This window comes from Manis pentadactyla, chromosome 19 (genome assembly GCF_030020395.1).
Source record: "Manis pentadactyla isolate mManPen7 chromosome 19, mManPen7.hap1, whole genome shotgun sequence".
Lineage (NCBI taxonomy): Eukaryota > Metazoa > Chordata > Mammalia > Pholidota > Manidae > Manis > Manis pentadactyla.
In genome coordinates this window covers 12,438,749-12,459,532 of record NC_080037.1, presented here as the reverse complement: position 1 = coordinate 12,459,532, position 20,784 = coordinate 12,438,749, and the positions used below count along the sequence as shown (strand labels likewise).

Here is a 20,784-nt window from a genome sequence, read left to right as displayed (position 1 = left end):
TTTCAACACGGTCCTTTAGTGGTCATATCTCTCAGTGACTTATCACCTGTTTCTGGTTCCACTGTTCCACACACTCTGGCAGCGTGGCCGCGTGGACGAGGGTCCTGGGGGTGAGACCACAGCGAGCCCTCCCTTGCATAGTTCAAGCCCGAAAGGCCTCATGGGTCTTCTTGCTGCTGCAAGACATCAGATGCAGCTTATTTTCCATGGTCCTTTGGTGATGGCATCTCCAGTCTCCTCCCTGGAGTCTCATCTCCCCCCAGGACTGCATGTAGAGTGGTACCCCAATCCCTCAGCTTGCTGCATCTTTACCTCCTTCAGAATGATACCTAAAGGCCCTTTCTTTTTAGTAATGTTAAAGATTTCACTGTTGATACTATAAAGAAAAAAAATTTTAATATTCATTTAGTAACAATTTATAAGCATGAATATGTGCTTTCTATGAAGCAGAACTGCCTTCCAACAGCTACACACTGGGGGGGGGGCGCCAGGCAGATGCAGCATGGCTGTCTGGGACAGCGCTCCTGGGAAGCCAGAAGCCCCCGGAAGGTCAAGTTCCCTCCCCCAGACCCCAGTAGCTCCTGCTGTCCCTGTCTCCTCCCAGCCCCTCCTCCCATGGTCTCAGCCTATAGATTTAAGAGGCATGAGTAATAAGGACCAAGCCGTCTCTCTTCCCGTGCCTGTTGGCGATGGGCATGGCGCAGCCTTTCATTTCTACTCGACAGTGGAAGGGTCTCCTTATGAGGACAGTTAAGGAGTGAATGGAAGTTCTCTGGAAAAGGGGGCTGTCCTAGGAAGGCAGTGTTCCACTTGTAAACACTAATGCCTGTTAACAACAGTTCCCGAGGGTTGCAACCGTGCGACTTGTTACGGAAGACCATCTAACAAACGCAAACAATTTCTTACACTTTCATCATTTCCCAGCTTAATCTACATTTGAAAATTTTCAAATTTAAATATCAAATTTGAATTTCAAACTTGTCATATGAAATTACTGCACATTTTTAAAGCCTATTGATTTAAAAGTCATTTCAATGAAAACTAAGTATGTAATAATGTGGACAAAAGGCAGATATAAGAAAAGTGATATGGAATTCACTGATGTTTAGGAAACCCTCCCTAATATATCTTCAGGTCCTTCCAGAATAACCTAATCTCTGCCTGCTTGGAAAGTTCCCTGCTGCTAAAGCCCATTGCACTTTCCTATCCATTCGAGTCTAGAACTCTCCGCCGTTGCTCTTCCTCTCTATGCCCTTCTGTCACCAACGCTGTTCTAGTTTTGCTGTAGATTGTTGAGGATCCCTAGCTTGTTAACAAAAGTGCACAAAGGGGGCCACTTCTTCCTCTGAACCTCAGGACGCCCTCTGCATGCCCCATGCCCTATATATCCTAAACTCCAGAATAAACAAGGTACAACATGAACAAAACTTAAGAAAAGTGTAAGATAATCATTTAAGTTCACACACAGACACAAATATGAGTGACTGGATTTATAAGGGGAGCCCGTACAGCACAGCACAAGAGGTCTGATGCCCGTGGGACTCCTGTATATATTTTCCCTTCCAACTTAGGCTGTAAGTCTCTCAAAGTGAGGGGTTTCATGTTTACTGTGGTGTATTTGTTTAATATCTGCCTTCTCCTTGTGTCTCCCACCAGGTGGATACAGACACCCCACCACCGCCACCAAACAGACGCTGCAGGAGGACAGAGCAGACAGTTCTTTATCTCTTATGAATATATCCACATGATCTAGATTAGAGTCAGGCAAAGAGTAGACAATAGAGACTTGGTGAATTCATTCACAAATGATATCTTTTTTGCTCTCCTCAGCATCCGAGGTGACCCTTTTTGAATTTACTTGATCTGGTGAGATCATCAAAAATCTTTCTTAGAATGTCGCTTTCCAAAGGACGCAAAGATATGAGCAGGACAGGGCAAAGAGCGAACACCCGTCACCCCCACTCTCCAGGTAAGCGCTGGGTAGGGAAGAAACACTGAATCATACACGCTCCCATTCAGGAGCGCAGGATTACTTACCAGTGTCGTCAGGCAGCATCTGGGGAGGTCTCTCCCTGCACCGCAGGTGAAACCTCAGCCTGGACGGAAGAGGGTTCTTGACTCTGAACAAGAAAGAATTCTCCAGCAGATCAGAAGAGCTTAGGTAAGGAAGGAATTCATTAAAACAAGAGTAGAAATGAGTGGCAGTGGCCTTGCAGACAGCTGAGAGCAGAAAAATGCATAGGTGCAGAGGGCAAGTTTGCTAAACATTTTATTAGCTATAGAGCAGATTCCCTCACCATCTCTTAAAGCCAGGGTCACATGGCGCCCCGTGTCTGCTTGGATCTGCACTGCTTGGGGACTGTCCCCTACCATCCCGGGATCTGGGGAGCCGTGGAGCACGAGACGGAGTGAGATTATGTTTTGAGAACTTCCCAAAGAAGGAAGGTTTCCAGGCAGGCTCCTGCAGCTGCAGTTCAGGTCACCTAGGTGACGGGAACTTGCAGGCAAGAAATAGCAAAAAGACAAAGCGCAGTAAGTTGAGCAGTCAGAAAACTTTATTTAAAGGTACACACTTAAAGAGAAAAAGTGCGGGTGTCCTCAGAGAGGAGGCGTGCTAGAAGACTGGGTTTTCTGACTTTTAAGCATTTTTCAAAGGGCGAGGGGGTATGGACTGGTAAAGTGGTCTCAAAATGCTTATCTCTGGTCAGAGACATTAAGTCTCTTCTATTATCAGTCCTCCAGGTAATTCTGCAAAATTAATTTAACACAAGTAATTGGTCAGTTACTCTCCAGGATGGCAGCTTCTCTCTGGGAACTTAGTAGTCAAGGCCTCCTGCCCTGCTCCCAAAGTGGGAACATGTTAGGAATCTTACTTCCTAGCCTCCTGGTTTTTAAAATGGAATCCCTCCTGTTCTTACTATACTGTTTATATCCCATCATTTTTCATCATACGCAGGAAGGGTTCACCACGATGCCTGTCCCAGGTCCCTGCCCCACATCACCAGGAAACGGAACTGTGGGAGCCGCACTGCTCGCGACTGCCAGGAACACAACTGCGGCCCTCAACAACTAAAGCAGAGAAGTCGGCGGACTGTGTCATCACCACTAAGTCCATGATTGTTGGGACACAGACTCCTGGACACGCCAAGGGACTTCCCCCGACAAAAAGTGACTCCTCATATTCTCACAACACACCCAACACATAATTTCTTAAAAGGAGGCCTGGCTTCCACAGTCCAGAATTTGTGACTCATTTGCCTAAATCTGGATCACAATGGCAGAGAGACACACCTCCCAAAATTGGCTGCTGTCCATGACGGTAAAGACACTGAAGTTTCTTCAAGTTTAGGGCCCCAGACCCCTCAGAGCAAAGCTCTATTGCAAGCTTGGTCCCTCAGGATTTATGAACTTCTCCTCAGGCAGAGCCAGCCACAGGGGTGGCTGCCATCAAGTGACCGGCCCACAGATGGCTCGCGGCCACCCAGTCAGTGTTGACCCCCTGGCTATGAGTCTGTCCTCCTTGGCTACTAGGGAGCTCTTTGTGACCAGCTGACAGGGAGAGAAAAGAAAGCCTGTGCTGGGTTCCTGAGTGGCTAGCTCTGGAAGCAGATGAAAGCCAAAAATGAACTTTCCCCATCATAAGGACCTAAGATTAGAGCAAACTATCCTAGTGGAAAGGGAGAAATAAAGAACAATGACATTTAGATGTGGATACATGTAAATAAATACAGTATGTTAATAAGAATGATGTGTGAGGTTTATTATTTATGTGTAATTAAATTGCATGACACAAACACACGAGCCTGGGGTTAAGCTGATGAAGTTAAGGCATTCTAAGGGTTCAAGGGCTTTCTGAGAAAGAGTGTAAATGCTAATGGTTCTTAGATGATAAATGAAGGGTGTTTGTTGTAATCTCTAGAGTCTGAAAGAACTGCCAAAAAAAAATCTAAAAAGCTACTGGGGAGGGAGGAGTAATAGCACATTTAGTCAATCTCAAAAGAAGCGAGAGGAGAGAGAAAGGAATATTGAAGAGACGGGAGAGGATCCAGCCCCACGGAGGGTGCGGCAAGCTGCAGGGAGCTGCACTCTCTCCTCAACAAAAAGCAAAAGCCACAAAACGACAAATGCATAACTTTTCTCAGACCCACAGGAATGGAAGTTTCAAAATAATCCAAGAGCTTGAAACTCATGGAGATGCAGAACGTGAGCCCTGGCTCACTTACGTCAGGCCTCAGTGAAAGATGTCAGATGCCATAAATCGAAGAAAAAGAACTCAGCTATGTGTCTAACAAACTGGCAAAACCGGAGCACAGGCTGGCATGACAGCAGGGGATCTCTGGGTGTCACAGAAACGGGGACTTTGCATCCACTTAAAGGTTCTTCTCCATGCTTCTCCGTTTGCTGCCCAGGAGAAATGTCTAGAACAGGCAGGTGGACCAGAGACTGTTTCCCTCAGTGGTGCTGACATAAGGGATGGGGAGCAGCCATCACTGTAAAAAGACATGAAGCCCCACATGCCTGGCACAAACCAAGTTTCAAAATAGTGTAAGTTTGAATCATCCAGAATGTTATAGGACCACACAGAATAAAGTTAGAGTTAAAAAATAAAATATGACTAGAAAATCCTTAACCGCTTGGAAGTTCAGCAATACAACTCTAAATAAACCTTGAGTCAAAGAAAGAATCACAATGGAATTCATTGTTTTTAATTTTAGCTGAATAATAGTAAAGTTAAAACATATCAAAATTTATGAAGTGCAGTTAATAAGTGATTAGTTAAATGTAGAGCCATAAATGCATGTTTCAGATAGGCGAAGCATGAAAATAATAACCTAAGCTTGTACAACCTAAGTAATAACCTAGCATCTTCTGAAGCTCATAAAGGAAGAGCAAGCTAAACCCCAACAAAGAAGAAAAACAGAGAAAGTTAACAAAGACCCAAACTGGTTTTTAAAAAAACCTAGCACAATGGACAGGCTTCTATGAAAACTAACCAGTAAAAATGGAAGAAAACATGCATTGCTAATATTGAAAATGAAAAAGAAAACAGAAATTTAAAATATAGCAAGATATTACGCATCCCATGGGCCAAATCCAGCCTGCTACCTGCTTTTTTAAACTTTTAAAAATTATTTTTGTAAATAAAGTTCTATTGGAACACAGCCACACCCATCCATTATGTAATATCTATGGCTGCTTTCTTGCTAAGCAAAGTTGAATTCCAATAGACACCATATTGCCCTCAAAACATACAGCATTTACTAGTTGGTCATTTACAGAAAACTTGCTGATGCTCTTTTAAAGAGTTATATCCAATATTTTCAAAATGTAGACAATAATCAACAAATTCCTGGAACATCACAACTAAACTGCTATAAGAAGAAACAAAACTGGCATAGTTTTAGATTTAAAGAATTACATCTTTAATCACATTTAAAGAAACTGCCAGGATCAGATAAAGGTAAAATTCTTTCAGAGATTTAAGAAATAATTAATAACAATCTTATACTAATTATTTTCCAAGAAATTGAAAAAACTGATGATGCTTCCCAATACATTCCCAATCCATTAATGGAATATTGATGGAATGCATGGAAACCCTTGGTTTTAAAACTAACAAGGACACTGGAAGAAAGGAAAATTAGAGAACACAGATGCAAAAATATTAGCAAGTAAAATCCAACAATATTAAAAAAAGGATAATATAACTAACTTGGGCTATTCCCAGAATGTGAGATTGATTTAATGTTTGAAAATCAATCAGTATAATTCACCACATTAACAGAATAAAAGTAGAAAATTCATGTGATCACCTTAGTAGATTTGGAAAAACATTTGATAACATTAAACATCCATAAATTATTTTATGAGCCTCTTAGGAAACTAGAAACAGAAGGAACATTTCTTAATCTGATAAGAATACCTATTTAATAAGTCTTGTGCAATTGTGAAATGACTAGGGCTTTCCCTCTGATGATCAAGAACAAAGCAAAGATACCCATTATCACAACTTCTATTCAACACTGACTAGAAATTCTAGTTAGTTCAATAGGCAAAATAAATGATCAGTAAAACAAACAAATTATAAAAAATATAAGATGTAAGGACTGCAAAGGAACCCATAACAGTATTATTGTTCACAGATCACACAGTAGTGCATGTAGAACGTCCAGAAGAATCTATAATGAAATCATCTAGAATTAAGTGAATTTATGATGATATACAAATGGACAATATATAAAAATAAATTCTGTCTATATACCAATGCTTAAAAAAAAGGAAACTTAAAGTCAGATACTATTTAAAGTAACATCGAAAACCATCAAATATGTGCGAATAAATCCAACAAAAGATATATAAGACCTCTTAACAGAAAACTTCAAACTATTATTGAGAGTAACTTTTAAAGTTATTAACATGTTAATGGATTAGAAGACTCCACATTGTAATGATGTCAATTCTCAATTAAATGTATGGATCCAACAGATACTAGTCAAAAGTCAAGTAAGTTCGTGTGTGTGTGTGTGTGTGTGTGTAAATTGACAACCTGTTTCTACTATATAGGGATATTTGTAAGACCAAGAATTTTCAAGGCAATCTTAAAGGAGAACATGGTTGGAAGATTTACAATGCTCTATTTAAGAATTATTGCAAAATTATAGTAATTAAGACAATGTGATCTGAGCACAAGGAAAAACAGTTACCAATGTTATCAAATAGAATCTAGAAATTAACCCACATTCATATGGTCACTTGATTTAGTATAAACATAATGGTGAAGTGTATGTGACATGCCAGTATTTTTAATGAATGGTTTAATGAATGATTCAGTTAACTATCCATACTGAAGAAAATGCATTTTGTTTCATACCTTACACCATGCACAAAAATAAATCCTGGAAAGACTATAGATTTAAAGGTACAAGTTAAAGCATAAAGGTTCTACAAGAAACTTAGGAGAACATCTCTTTGTCCTTAGGGTAAGTAAAGGTTTCTTGTATAGGACATAGGCAAAAGAACCATAAAAGAAAAAACATCATAAACTAAATTTCATAAAAATTAAGAACTTCTGTCATCAAAAGGCACTGTGATAAAAGCTATGCATACAGTGAGAGAAAATATTTGTAATACAAATATCTCCCACGGGGTCATATGTAGAATATATAAACAGACTCTACAGGTGAATGAGAAAAAAGGCAAACAACCTAGGAAAAATTGCAAAAGTCTGGAACAGACACTTCACAAAAGGGTTAATATAATGACCAATTAAAAGAGGCTTAATCTTATTAACCATCAAGGAAACTCCAATGAGATACGGCTATGTACCCACCAGAATCACTAAAATGGAAATAAAGGCAAAGGCAAGTGTTGGCAAGGGTGTGAAACAACTACAGCTCTAACACACCGCTGATAAGAATATAAACTGATTTAATCATTTTAGAAAATCGTATGGCAGCGTCTCTTAAACCTTTGATGCAGGAATTGCACCCCTACATATAATTAGCAGAAAATTGTACATATGTTCACTAAAAGCCATATACAAGAACGATCATAGCAGTACCTTTCATAATACTCAAAAACTGGAAAAAGTCTGAAAATCCATTAACAGGAGAGTGGATTTAAATAACAGTGTTATAGTCATCGAGTGAATTACTATATGGCTATATGAGTGAAAGAACTATCGCTACGGCCAACACTCTGAGGGAAGTTAAGAAACCTGTTATGAATAAAAGAAGCCAGACTAGCTTTGCACAGTGGCAGTATCATAGCCAATGAGGTTTATCTGAGTCACAATTATTGCTACTTGAAAACTTCCCAATACCCCGCCATGACGACTTGAAATATAGTCGGCATTATAAAATATATATATTTTTAAAAAGCCAGACAGATTACATAAAGCACCGATATATTTACTAAAAAAGTAACAGAAGTGGTCAAGGATAATAGAAGTTGGAATGATGATTGATAACTGTTATGTTTGATAGAAGAAATCTGTGAGTGGAGCTAGCCTGGGAAAGCTTTCCAGGGTCCTGTTAATGTTCTATTTTTTAATAAGTAACTTCATTAAGCTGTATACTCATGATGTGTGTATTCTTTTCTATGTATACTACACTTCATAAAAGATTTACTTAAAGTGTTTTAATATTATATATATACCATTACATGGTTTTTCCAGGTAACAATAAAATACAATACTCAGTGAAATGTTTAAAGAAATAAATAACTTTAAGATATGCCATGATATGTATATGAAGTCTCTTCCCTTTAGAGGTTCTACAAAAAAACATGAGTAGCTAGTTCAAGACAACTTGCAAGCCATGAGAAATTGAGCATAACAGTATCCATGGGTAAATGAGATTTTTTTAAATCTGAAGAATGTCCTAGTTATCAGATACTACAAAGACTTTGAGAGAAATGTGAAAGGTGGAATGGTGTGATAAAAACATAGAGGATCATCAGAGATTCCATTGTTTCTGACAAATAGAAGATACAAAAACACAGATTTTTCTTTTAACCGTGAAATACATGATTAAAGAAGCAGAGAGAAAGATGTTGGCTGAAATTACACAATTCACACTCATATCATGACCCCAAACAGACATAGGACTCCTGAGCTGCCAGATCGGATTAAGTTTGGACTTGATCCTGATGTTCTTTCTTCTGAGGCTCTGGCATCACTAAAAATGCTTCTTCTTGGAGTATCTCCCAGACAAGAAGACATAGTTTTTCAAAGAGCAATAAGAATTCCAGGAAAAATCCACCTCCATTTCAAGTCTCATCAAAGGAATAGGGACTGAAATTGTGAAGGGGCAGTGGTAAGAAGAGCCACGTGTCCTGTCATTTCCTGCTCCCGAAGGCTCTTGGGGTTGTTATTTCCTCCTGGGTGGGTTTTTCTGCTGGCAGGATGGCGGGGGAGGCCACACAAGAAGGTGTTTTTGCTGTCGTGGCGGAAGGGACTAAATAGTTGGGCCCTGTACAGGTGGCACAACTGAGAACACTTAACTGGGTGTACCCAAGGTGGCTGGCAGGGCTGCTTTCACTGCTTCCGATGCTGGTCAGGCAACATTCCTGTGTCTCCAGGAATCAGAAGGGAGCAGACACCAGTGTTCATAGGAGGAGCCGTCCTCCAGGAAGATTAGCCAGAGCTGATTTAATAGCGTGCCTGTGTTGGTTCACAACCGTGGGAGCTTCCAGCGGCATCTGAACCCAGCCCCCTTACTCAGAGGGCAGGAAGAGACCAAAGGAAGGGATAGGCTCAAGATGGGTACACTTGCCAAATCTTTAAAGTCTCTATATGGAACCCCCAACTGAATTCAGTACATATACTGTCTAGATAGTCACCATACCACATTTATATCTCAAGGCTGTGTCCTTGGAGCAGCTTCTAGGAGAGGGGAAGGCAAGCAGAACCCATATTCCAAGGACAGGGAGGGGATGAGGAGCCTCAGATGGTCCGGGCCCAGCGCCTGGGTCAGCTGGTGGTCCTGTCTTCTAAATGACTTCCTCCAACAGCCTGGGTAGTTCTTTCTCCAAAACTTACTTAACATTTGCTCTGAAACATCTTGTTCCAGAATCCTCCACAGAGGGGTTCTCAGCGATTCATGGCATTCCTGCTTTCTGTGGCTGTAACAGCTCCCTGCTGCAGTTGGAGAATTTGGAAGTTCTCTAACTGGCCACCAATCAGTTTTCTTTCCGATTCTAGAAGACGCCTCTGAAGCTTATTCCTACCACTCTGTAACCTAACTGCCCGATAATCATGCTGTCATATATCTCTTCAGTTACCTGTGCTTCAGCTCTCTTCTTTCAGAAAATAGAGGCTCAGTTCCCCTTAGTCTAGAGCCTGCTGCTCCCTTCGCTCCTTTTATGGACCATTAGCAGGTCCAGATGAGCTTCTCCTTAGTCTTCTCCATAAGAAAAGATAAACGAACACCCAAGGGTGCAATAACCACAAGCCTCCATTCTCACGTGCCATTCATCTCAGAACAGAACCCCACCCCATCATAGATTGCAGTTGGTGCCTGTCACCTTTGTGGGACATGCACTTCAGTGTTTGTCTTTGTCCTTGGGCCACTTGGAACCCAGGTCTTCCACATTTAAATATAAGCCACTAGGTTGAGGCCACCTGGCACTAAGCCTGCTCATAATCCCCACATTTGTCATATAACTATTATAATTTATAAATTTTGAATTCATTAATTTAAGTGAATGCACTTGGTTATCACAGTCATATTTAAAAGATCGGTAGAAATTATAATTTTAATACACCAGTGATTATTACTAACAGCTATTCACTTAACAGCTTTTAATTCATAAATTACTATTGTTTCATAATCATTACTCATCATTATAGATGCCAACACTTTTAGCTCAATTAACTGTCATATGTGTTCAGCTCATCATTTTCCTCAGGTGGCATGGTATGGTGCTAGAAAGGAAAAAAAGCATTAAGGAGAGATTCTGGGGACATCAGTTCTAGTGTCAGCTCCATCATGGAGCAGATGTGTTTGATAGGAGAATCAAGTCTTCTCTCCAAGGCTGTAGCACCTTCCATTTGTTGGCGAGAAAAATTCCTACTTTGGTATATAGGGGTACAGCCACATAACACTAAGGGTTCCTCTTTATTTCCTCCGGCAATCCCCCAGATTCAGCCTATTTCCCTGCCCTTCAGATAACAACCTCGCGTGTCTCAGGAGGCACTTCTCTCCACAGACCTGACTGCAGAGAGATGTAGTCTCCACAGCTCTGTCCAACCTTGCTGCCCAAAGGATGAGTTCCTGGTGGCCTCCCAGCTGCTGCCTGGCTGCTACCTAGCAGCTCTCTGGCTGCCACCTGGATGCCTCCTAGGATTCCTATTCTCCAGTGTGTTTCTCAGAAGGTGAGCTTTCTCTGTAGTCAGCCTTTTCCCGTATCTCAGCATGGAATTGGTCCAGAGCAGTAGCAGATACCACTTCTATCAACAATCAGAAAAGAATAGCAAGATGATATGCCCAACAATAGCTATAATTCTGTTAAATGTTAAATCCAAACACCCAAATTAAAGGCAGAGGTTGCCATATTGGTTAAAAACTTGAGAACCCACTATATATATTCTGTACTAAAATCCTACTTTACACACAAAAAAAATTAAGGACAAAATGATGAAAAATGATATGCAAACACTAACAAAAAAAACTTGAAATGGCTATCTTATTATCAAAGTAGACTTCAAGACAATAATATTACAAAGAGTGAGGAACATTTCATAATGATAATGTAGCCAAATCATCTAGATGATACAAGAATCCTAAATGTGGGCCATCCTGCCCAAAGCAATTTATAGATTCAATGCAATCCCTATCAAAATACCAATGGCATTTTTCAGTGGATTAGAACAAGTAATCCTAAAATTTATATGGAACCACAAAAGACCCCAAATAGCCAAAGCAATCTTGTGAAAGAAGAACAAAGCTGAATGTATTATGCCCCCTGACTTCAAGCAATACTACAGAGCTATAGTAATCAAAACGGTATGGTACTGGCACAAGAATAGACACATAGAGCAATGAAACAGAATAGAGAGCCCAGAATTAAACTCATGCATAGAATGAAACTCATTAATATATGACAAAGAAGGTAAGAATATACAGTAAGGAAAAGTCAGTCCCTTCAATAAATGGTGTTGGAAAACTGGACAGCCACATGCAAGAAAATGAAACTGGGTCACTGCCTAACACCATATTCAAAAGTAAAATCTAAATGGGTTAAATACCTAGATATAAGACATGAAACCATACAACTCTTAGAAGAAAACATAGGTAGGAATTTGTAGACCATCAGCATGAGTAATTTTTTTCTGGATACATCTTCCTGGACAAGGGAAACAAAAGCAAAAATGACAGCCTTCAGTGTTATGTGGCTGATTTATAATAAAAAGTGGAATTACATCAAGTTAAAAAGCTTCTTCACAGCAAAGGGAACCATAAACAAAACAGAAAGACAATCTACTGTATGGGAGAGTATATTTGCAAATGATATATCTGACAAGGAGATAATATCCAAAATATGTAAAGAACTTGTTCATTTCAACACCAAAAAAACAAATAACTACATTAAAAAATAGGCAGAGGACCTGAATAGACATCTTTCCAAAGAAGACATACAGATGGCCAACAGGCACGTGAAGATACCCCACATCATTAGTCATCAGGGAAATGCAAATCAAAACCAAAGTAGGATATACTCTTGCACCAGTCAGAATGACTACTATCCAAAAGACAAGAAAAACAAGTGCTGGTGAGGATGTGGAGAAATGGGATCCCTCCTACACTGTTGATGGGAATGTAAATTTGTACAACCACTATGGAAAGCAGTATGGAGGTTCCTCAAAAAACTAAAAAAATACCATATGACTCAGCAATTCCAGTCCAAGAAAGTGGAATCACTGATTCAAAAAGATTTATGCATCCCTATGTATATTGCCACATAATTTACAACAGCCAAGATTTGGAAGCAATCAAAGTGTCCATCCATAGATGAATGGATAAAGAAAATGTGGTGCATATATGCAATGGAACATTATTCATCTATAAAAAAGAAAGAAACCTTTGCCACTTGCAACATGAACAGACCTAGGTGGTATTATGATAAGTAAAAAAAAAGCCAGGAAGAGAAAGACAAATACCACATGATTTCACTTATATGTGAAATCTAAAAAACCAAAACAAATGAACAAAATAGAAATAGACTCATAGACACTAAGAAAAGACTGGTGGTTACTAGGGGGCAGAATTGGGATAGGTGGATGAAATAGGTGGAGGGGTAAAGAGGCACAAAATCACAATTATAGCATAAATTAGTCATGGGGATGAAAGTACAACATGGAGAATACAATCAACAATACTGTAATATCTTCCTATGTTGACAGATAGTAACTACTGTTGTTGAGGTGAGCATTTAAAAATGTAGATAGCTGTCAAATCACTATATTGTGTACTTGAAACCAATACAATATTGTATATCAACAATGCTTCATTAAAAAAGAATCTTAAATGTGTATGCACTTAATGAGTTTTAAAACATATTCCTTTGGAGGAAGTATTATCCAGCTTACCCTACATGTGAATATGTGCCCAACCTCACTGGTTGTCAGAGAAAATGAACATTAAAAGTAGCCAGCATAAAATTACAACAAAAATGACATTAATATAAAAACAAAAATGATTAAAACAACTGCAAATATTACTTAGTTTTGGCAAGGATGTGAAGCAATCAACACTCTCTTATTTTGCTAGTAAGGTGTAAATTGATGCCACTGCTCCTGGAAAAAATTGGCAATACCTACTGTAATTCAGTGATTTATAATAAAAGTACGTATTTTAGATTTTGTCTATGATTCCTGGCTCACAACTCCCTTAACCCTTGTAATTTCCTGGGAGATTAGAGCAATAGGATCATCTGTTGTTATATTTGGGTTTTGTTCCCAGCTCCTGAAATAGCTCTAAAGCAATAAAGGTGAAATAGGTGTTTTTCATTATTCATAATTCATAACAAGCTTGACCTTATATTAATGAAGTTTATGTTAATGAAGTGATTTTTGGAAAGCCCCAGGATAACCAAAGGGATGAGGATGGGCTGGTTTCCAGGAGGAAGCAACCTGATGAATAAAGAGTTGGAACTTCTAGTTCGACCCCCACAACCTCTGGGAAGGGGAGAAGGGTTGAAGGTTGAGTCAGTGTCCACTGGCAATGATTTAATCAGTCATCCAAGTTGTCAGAAAAAGCAAGATTTCCTTCTCTTTTAAGGCTGAATAATTTTCCATTATATATACCACATTTTCTTTACCCAGTCATCCTTTGGTGGATAGTTAGTCTGTACCTTTGTCTTGGCTATTGTGAATACAGCTGCAGCGAAAATATAAATACAGGCATCTTTCCAAGATGGCAGTTTCATTTACTACAGTTTTATTAACTAGTATTTTATGATATATATCATATATCATAAAATGATATATGTCATAAAATAATAGAAGTATTTATTGTTTCTGAATGATAAATATGATACTGAACAATTTACATATATTAAACATTTGTTAATTTCTACAACTATGCAAAATCTTTTACAATTTGGTAGATTTCTAGACATACGTGAAAATTTTTTTCCAGTTTGAGAAATGATGACGCTCAAGCTCAGAGGGACTACGTGACTTAGCCAATGACACAGCAGAATGGCTTCCAATACCAGAAACCATTTTTGCTGTCAATCCCAAATAAGATAATTCAAATTAAACCCATTTCACCTAGATTATGAGATTCTGAATTCAGTAGTCACTTGAGAATGAGAGCAGAGGAGAGAGGGAGACTAAACGATCAAATGTAACTGGCAAAGAAGATAAAAAAGAAGCAGAAGAGAATATCTGTATTCCACTGCATGGAAGGGGTTGGTTTCGATGAGGCAGGGAAGTGAGAGTGAGACATGAAACCAAAGTCAAGAAATCAAAGCAGGTTTTATTGCTCTGCAACAAAGTGAGCTGCCTAGTCAGCTCCAACTCTTTACTGTGAGCTTCTCTTGTGGGTTTTTTTTTTGTCAGGGCAGAGAAGTCCTTGATTGACAATCTTTGGCCTTGGATGCCAGATCTGATTGATGAAATGAAGACATGGGCTGTGCTCTGGTGTTTGCTGTGCCTGGGCTCTGATGTTTTTCTTTATCTGGGGAGTTGTTTTTCATCTGGGGAATGTCTGGACATTCCAAGTCACTCCTGGCCCTTGAAACTTCATCTTATTAACTCTGTGAGTCCTTTCTAGCTCTCTGGTTTTACCTGATCAACTCTTTGAATCCTTTACTCTCTTTCCACCCCGCTCATGTCTGTCTTTCTGCTGAACACCACCAGGAAACATGCTTTATTAGTGAAGCAGGAATTAAGGTACAGTAGCCTGAGTGATGGAAACAAGAGCCCATGTTATGAACAGAGCACAGGAGGTCATAGTACAATAGAGTTGAACTATTTCTTGCTTCTCTCTCTTTTGAGGCTTTAGGAAGTCAGTTACATTGCTCTATGCTCACTGCCTTCAGAAAAGAGGAATTGACTCCAAAAAGCATGAGAAAAGTTTCAGTAATACACCCTCTTTCCTGTCCCATATCATCCTAAGCAGAGCAAGGCTGAAGTTTAAGGAAGAGGCAGTTCCTTAAGGCAGCATTTAGAGAAAAGAAGATGGGGCTTTAGACTGAGAAAAGCCACCTATGACTTCATCATGCTGTCGAATTCTGGTGCTGTTACTTGCTTTTAGGTGGATCCTTCTGCTGAAAGGGTTGTGATGGCTGCACAGGAGGGCATTTCTGTAGGCATGGGGGGGCACTTTGTTGGTGGGCACTGTGGAGGTGGACATGGTTCCAGGCGCTTCAGGGGTGAGCAAGGCTCAGGACATGGCTCAGGTGGACACACAGGAGCTGGCTGGCAGGGCTGCTTGCATTGCTACTGCTGAGAAAACATCTTTCTAGATCTCCGGGAATCTGAGTGAAACATATAACAGTGTTTATGTGGTAATTTCTCTGCTTGCAAAATAATCCACAGCTCTAATGAGTCTAACCATTATCTCTCCCTTCCCCAAGGATATACTTTGGACTCTTACAACCAGGCCAGTCATTCTCTCTCTGACTTTCCTTCTCTTCCCCATTAGCCTGGTTTGGCACCTCCTTGTTTTTCCCTGTGAGTGTTTATCATTTCACATGCCTCTTTCCAAAGACAGAAGTGCCTCTGTCCTGCAGCATCAAAAATGGGTGAATGGACGTAAGACAAAGGAAAGACCTAATTGCTAAAATTCTAGCTAATTCCACAAGCAATTCTGAAATTCCAAAATAACCTCATCCTCATGCGAGACTTCTTCCTAAGGGCAGAGCCTGCTTTGTGGGCATGTGGGGAATATGAGTTCTCTAGCTGACTTAGTGGGGATAGCATCTGTCCCTGCCCCCTATCCAACTCCCAACCCTGCATGTCCCCTGGATATAAAATTTGCTTCCTATTCAGTCTCACCTGCTTGGCGTCCAACTTTTCCCCAAGGATATCAGAGGCTGGGGTTTGCTCTCTCAGGCCATATTAAAACCTGCACCCCAGCTTTGATATGGATGTAGACATAGACATCATTACAGATGATATAGATGACATAGGAATAGATAGATGTCAATATTCTTGGCATTTAGTTGGTTTGAGCAAGGGCACAAAACCTCCCAGCTTCTAGGCTGTAGACTGGCTCGGCAGGTGCTCCTCCACGTGGGGGGCTCCATACCCTCTGACCTGTTCTCTGTGGCCTTCATGGCCTTGGGCCAATGTGCTCTCCAGTACACCCCAAATTATCTTCCATCATTTTCTTCAAAAATTACTCAATCTCTGAGCTCCACAACTGTGAACTATTTCCCACTGTATTCTCCTAAATATTTTGCACTGCCTTCTCCTAAACAAATTAATTCAGCCGATTCTTTCCAATTTATTGAAACTTCAAACAGCATCGAGTGGGTGGCTCAAACTTTCTCCTGGCGCACTCAGGGAATGGAGCTCACTAACCTTCTTCACCACTCTGAATGTGGCTAGTTTTACTTAAAGAGTGTTAATCACAAAAACAATGGACAATCTCTCCATAGAGTAAACTAACTGAGCCACAGTCACACCCAGATGGAGAAAATTTGACCTGCCTGACTATTCAGTCAAGGTGCTATGTGCCTATTTCCTAACATTTCTGGAGTTGAGATCTAAATTTGGAAAATAGCAATAACTAACTCAAAGGTTTCTATACAGATTTACTGAGAAAGCAGGTCTGAATCCTAAGCACAATGCATATGCTAGAATGTGTCCTCGAGAAATGTTAGCTTTCTAAAAAACATTTGCCCATATTAAGCTTATCAATAAATTAAAACATGCGGTTAATAAGGAAAGGCATTCTTTATACCAAGCAGTAGATGCCTGCTACTGCCTTTCCTCTAACAGAATCTACTGATCATCAGAAGCATCTGCACAGCATATAGCAGCCTCAGTGTCTACACTTGGTTTCCTCTGAGAAGGACCCTCCCCACTCCCTGAGAGATCTCACATACTTCACTCTTTACCCAAAAGAATGCTGTGCATTAGGTACAGTATGAACAAACTGGATTCAGTGCCTATGGCAGAGAAAGACTAAAAGCAAAAAAAAATGGTCCATGTCCCACATGTGAGAAAAAAAATTAAGGAAAAGGGGCGTGGCTGTTACTCCTTCCATCCCCTGGGTAAGATGCCCCTTTTCCTTAATGTGAGATGTGCTCCTATTCTTTCTTTCCATCCATATCGCATGAGATATACACAAGGCAGCATTTATGAAAAGCTAATGTACCTTAAAGGCTTAAACTTTAAAACTTAAAACGAAAATCTGACATTTTCCAGAGCCAGTCCCAGGGGTCCACACCTTACAAAGCCAGGTCCATTGTGCTGTTTTCCTGTCTTGTCTTCATTATGCAACAGTGCATATTTGGCCCACAGGACATACATTGCTGACTCCTAAATTAAAGAATTCTCTTAGATTGCACAAAAGCAAGGTTAGCAGTAATAAAGTGGTAAAAGGAGTTGAATTTTAAAGATTATACCAGGTTCTGGACCAACACGGAGTCATAGGAGGCTCCTGAACTCACCTCCTTCCATAGACATAACAAATCTACAGCTTCACAGGGAGCAATTCTCTCTGAAATAAGTCCAGAAACTAGCTGAATGACTCTTACCCTTTGGGTGAATGAGAAAATACACACATAGACATTGGTAAAAAAGCCTGCGATACACTCTCACCATAAACTTCACAGTCAGCACAGCAAAATTCAACTGGGACACCCCACTCCCAGCTTCTTCCTGAGAAGGGTTAGAACTGAACAGCTAACGCCCAGTATTTAAAACTTCCATCTGAGGGAATGGCTCCCAAAATGCCTAGCTCTGAAAGCCAACAGGAAGCGAGTCCTGAGACCCATAAGACTATAACAAACAAAGAATCAGTTCTGAACAGGCTCCTGTGGACTTGCTGTGACAGTCCCCCAGGGCTCAGCGCAGAGGAAGTAGGCAGACGGCCCATCTCCTGGTCTTTCCCTGAAGGGGCCTATTTGCCTACTGTAGAAGCTGCTGCTGATGGTCAGGCTTTTAAGTTAGCACGCATTTGGGGGCTGACTGCAATTCCCCCCCAAAGCCCACTGAACCCAGAGACCAGGTTGGCTGGCAGGCACCATCTTTACATTCTCCTTCTGGCCCACTCCAGGTCACTGGTGTTGCCTGGCCACTACGTCTTGGAGGTCTCTCCCCTGTGGACCAGGTGACACCACAGCCTGGATGGGGGAGGGTTCTCGACTCTGAACAAGAATTCTCAAGCAGGTCGGAAGAGTGTAGGTAAGGAAGGAATTCATTAGAGTGAGAGTAGAAATGAATGGCAGCGGCCTTGCAGGCAGCTGAGAGCAGGAAAATGCAGAGGTGCAGAGGGGAAGCTTGCTAAACATTTTCTTGGTCTAGGGCAGATTCCCTCGCCATCTGTGGGTAAACTCGCCTGGCCTTAGTGCATCTCCATATCAGTAGGTGATTACAAGGCAGGTGGCGAGTGAGTGCCCACCTGGATTGAAAGGTTTGGTGGGGTCCTTTTGCAGGCAGGTCACGAGAGACATGGGTGAGCAGGAGTAGATGACTGCTTGTGATAAATGGGATTCTCCCACTTTTTTCTCCCTTTGACTGATTTTGGCTTCAAAGGTTATTTGCCCTGGGCTGGGAATATATTTTCCCCCTGGAGTTACACCATCTCTTAAAGCCAAGGTCACTTGGCATCCCATGTCTGCTTGGATCTGCACTGCAAGGGGGCTAGCCCCTAGCACCCCAGGATTTGGAAAGCCGTGGAGCAGAGGATGGAGTGAGATTATATTCTGAAAACTTCCCAAAGAAGGGAAGTGTTCAGGCAGGCTCTTGCAGCTGTATTTCTGTCCGGGTCACCCAGGCGAGGGGAACTTGCAGGCCCAAATCTGAGCTTTCAGCGGCCGCTCCTTACTTATCAGGAGTAAAGCAGAGACTAAGTGAAGCCTTAGAAATAGAATGAACCAGCAAAGAGACAAAAATGCGTACCACTGGAAAAGCACAGAGAGACAAAACACAATCTGAGCAGTGAGAAAGCTTTATTTAGATTTGCACACTTAAAGAGAAAAACTGTGGGTATCCTCAGAGAGCAGGCACACTAAAAGGCTGGGGGTTCCTTCTTTTAAGCATTTTTCAAAGGGCCAGGGGGTATAGACTTGTAAAGTGGTCTCAAAATGCTTATCTTCTGTGAGAGACATTAAGCCTCTTCTATTACCAGTCCTCCAGGTAATTCTGCAAAATTGACTTAACACAAGAAATCGGTCAGTTCCTCTCCTGGATAACAGCTTCCCTCTGGGAACATATCAATCAAGACTTCCTACCCTGCCCCCAAAGTGGGCTGAGTTATTGTCTGTTTGCTGAAAAACATGTCAGGAATCTTACTTCTTAACTTCCTGGTTTTTCAAGTGGAATGTTAGCCATAAGATGGAATCTTTCTTGTTCTTACTGTACTATTTATATCTCAGCATTTTTCATCATAGGCAGGAAGAGTTAACCATGATGCCTGTCCCAGGTCCCTGTCCCACGTCACTGGCATCCCCCGTGGAGGAGCTTGTGCACACATCTGGTGCGCTGGCTTCTGCAGCTGCTGCCTAGAAGATGTACCGCTTGATCACCTGGCTCTAGGACAGCTTCCATTCCCAAGTCCCACAAGACCATAGCAAACAAAGAAGCAGTTCTTAACTGGCTACCCAGCCTGGGCTCAGCACAGAGAGAGCTCACAGAAACCTCCTTTACGCAATCGTTCCTGAAAGAGATCTATTTGCACGCTTTAAAAACTGCTGTGTGAGAATCTGAAATCCAATCAGGACTTGAACAATTGAATATTGATATGGAAAATAATGGACCTTGACTCTTACCTCCATGCATGCAAAAATTAGTTCAAAATATATCACCGACTTAAAAGTAAGACCTAAGGGTACGATTTCTGGAGGGAAACATCAGAGAAAATCTTACTTACCATGGGTTAAGCGAACTGCTAATAGACATCAGTATCCAATATATATAAAGAACTCATAAAAATCAGAAAAAGACGAACACTTCAATACAAAAACGAACAGCAGGGATTTCACAAAAGAGGATGTACACAACGGCCAGTAAAAGTATTTTTTTAATATCTGGAAGCCATTCATAGTTAACGAAGAGTATATTCAATGCACAATGAAAGATCATTATGCACACACCAGATGGGTAAACTTTCAGAAGTGTGACAATGGTCAACTAATTTAAAAGGAAGAGTAAGGCAGAACATGTTAGGCAGAAAATAGAGCAGGTGGAGGGAGAATAAGGCCAGTGAAGCCCACTAAAAGGGACTCAAAGAGCTAAATAGATAAAGCTAGAAATCCAGAAATGAGTTACAGAGTTAATGAGTTAATCAGCTGAAGCTCCAAAGGCCAGGAGCAACTTAGAATGTCCAAATATTCTCCAGATAAAAAGTTTCCGACCTCAGCCCCTGTCTTCATTGTATCAGTTAGATGATGCCATTGTAAGATTTACTTTAGCCTGCTAAAAGGCCCAGTTTATTCTTTAACTTAACCTGTGTGCTGTTTTTGCCTCTTTCTCCAGCCCCTAATCAAGTAACTTTGGAACCAGGGCAGGAGACAGACCTCGAAAGTGTAAAGAAACCCATGTGGACAAAGAATGCTGAAGTCCCAAGAAAAGCATAGTTTGGGAATTATGTATCTCCTGTATAT

The 20,784-nt window shown here is 40.8% G+C and overlaps 1 non-coding gene across 1 annotated transcript; it reads left to right on the top strand.

Annotated features, from left to right (window-relative positions):
* The first annotated feature begins 7,743 nt into the window (after nt 1-7,743).
* On the top strand, nt 7,744-7,879 carry LOC118930912 (U4 spliceosomal RNA). Its single transcript, XR_005032205.2, has one exon. It is a non-coding gene; the product is annotated as a U4 spliceosomal RNA (small nuclear RNA).
* Nucleotides 7,880-20,784: the final 12,905 nt, after the last annotated feature.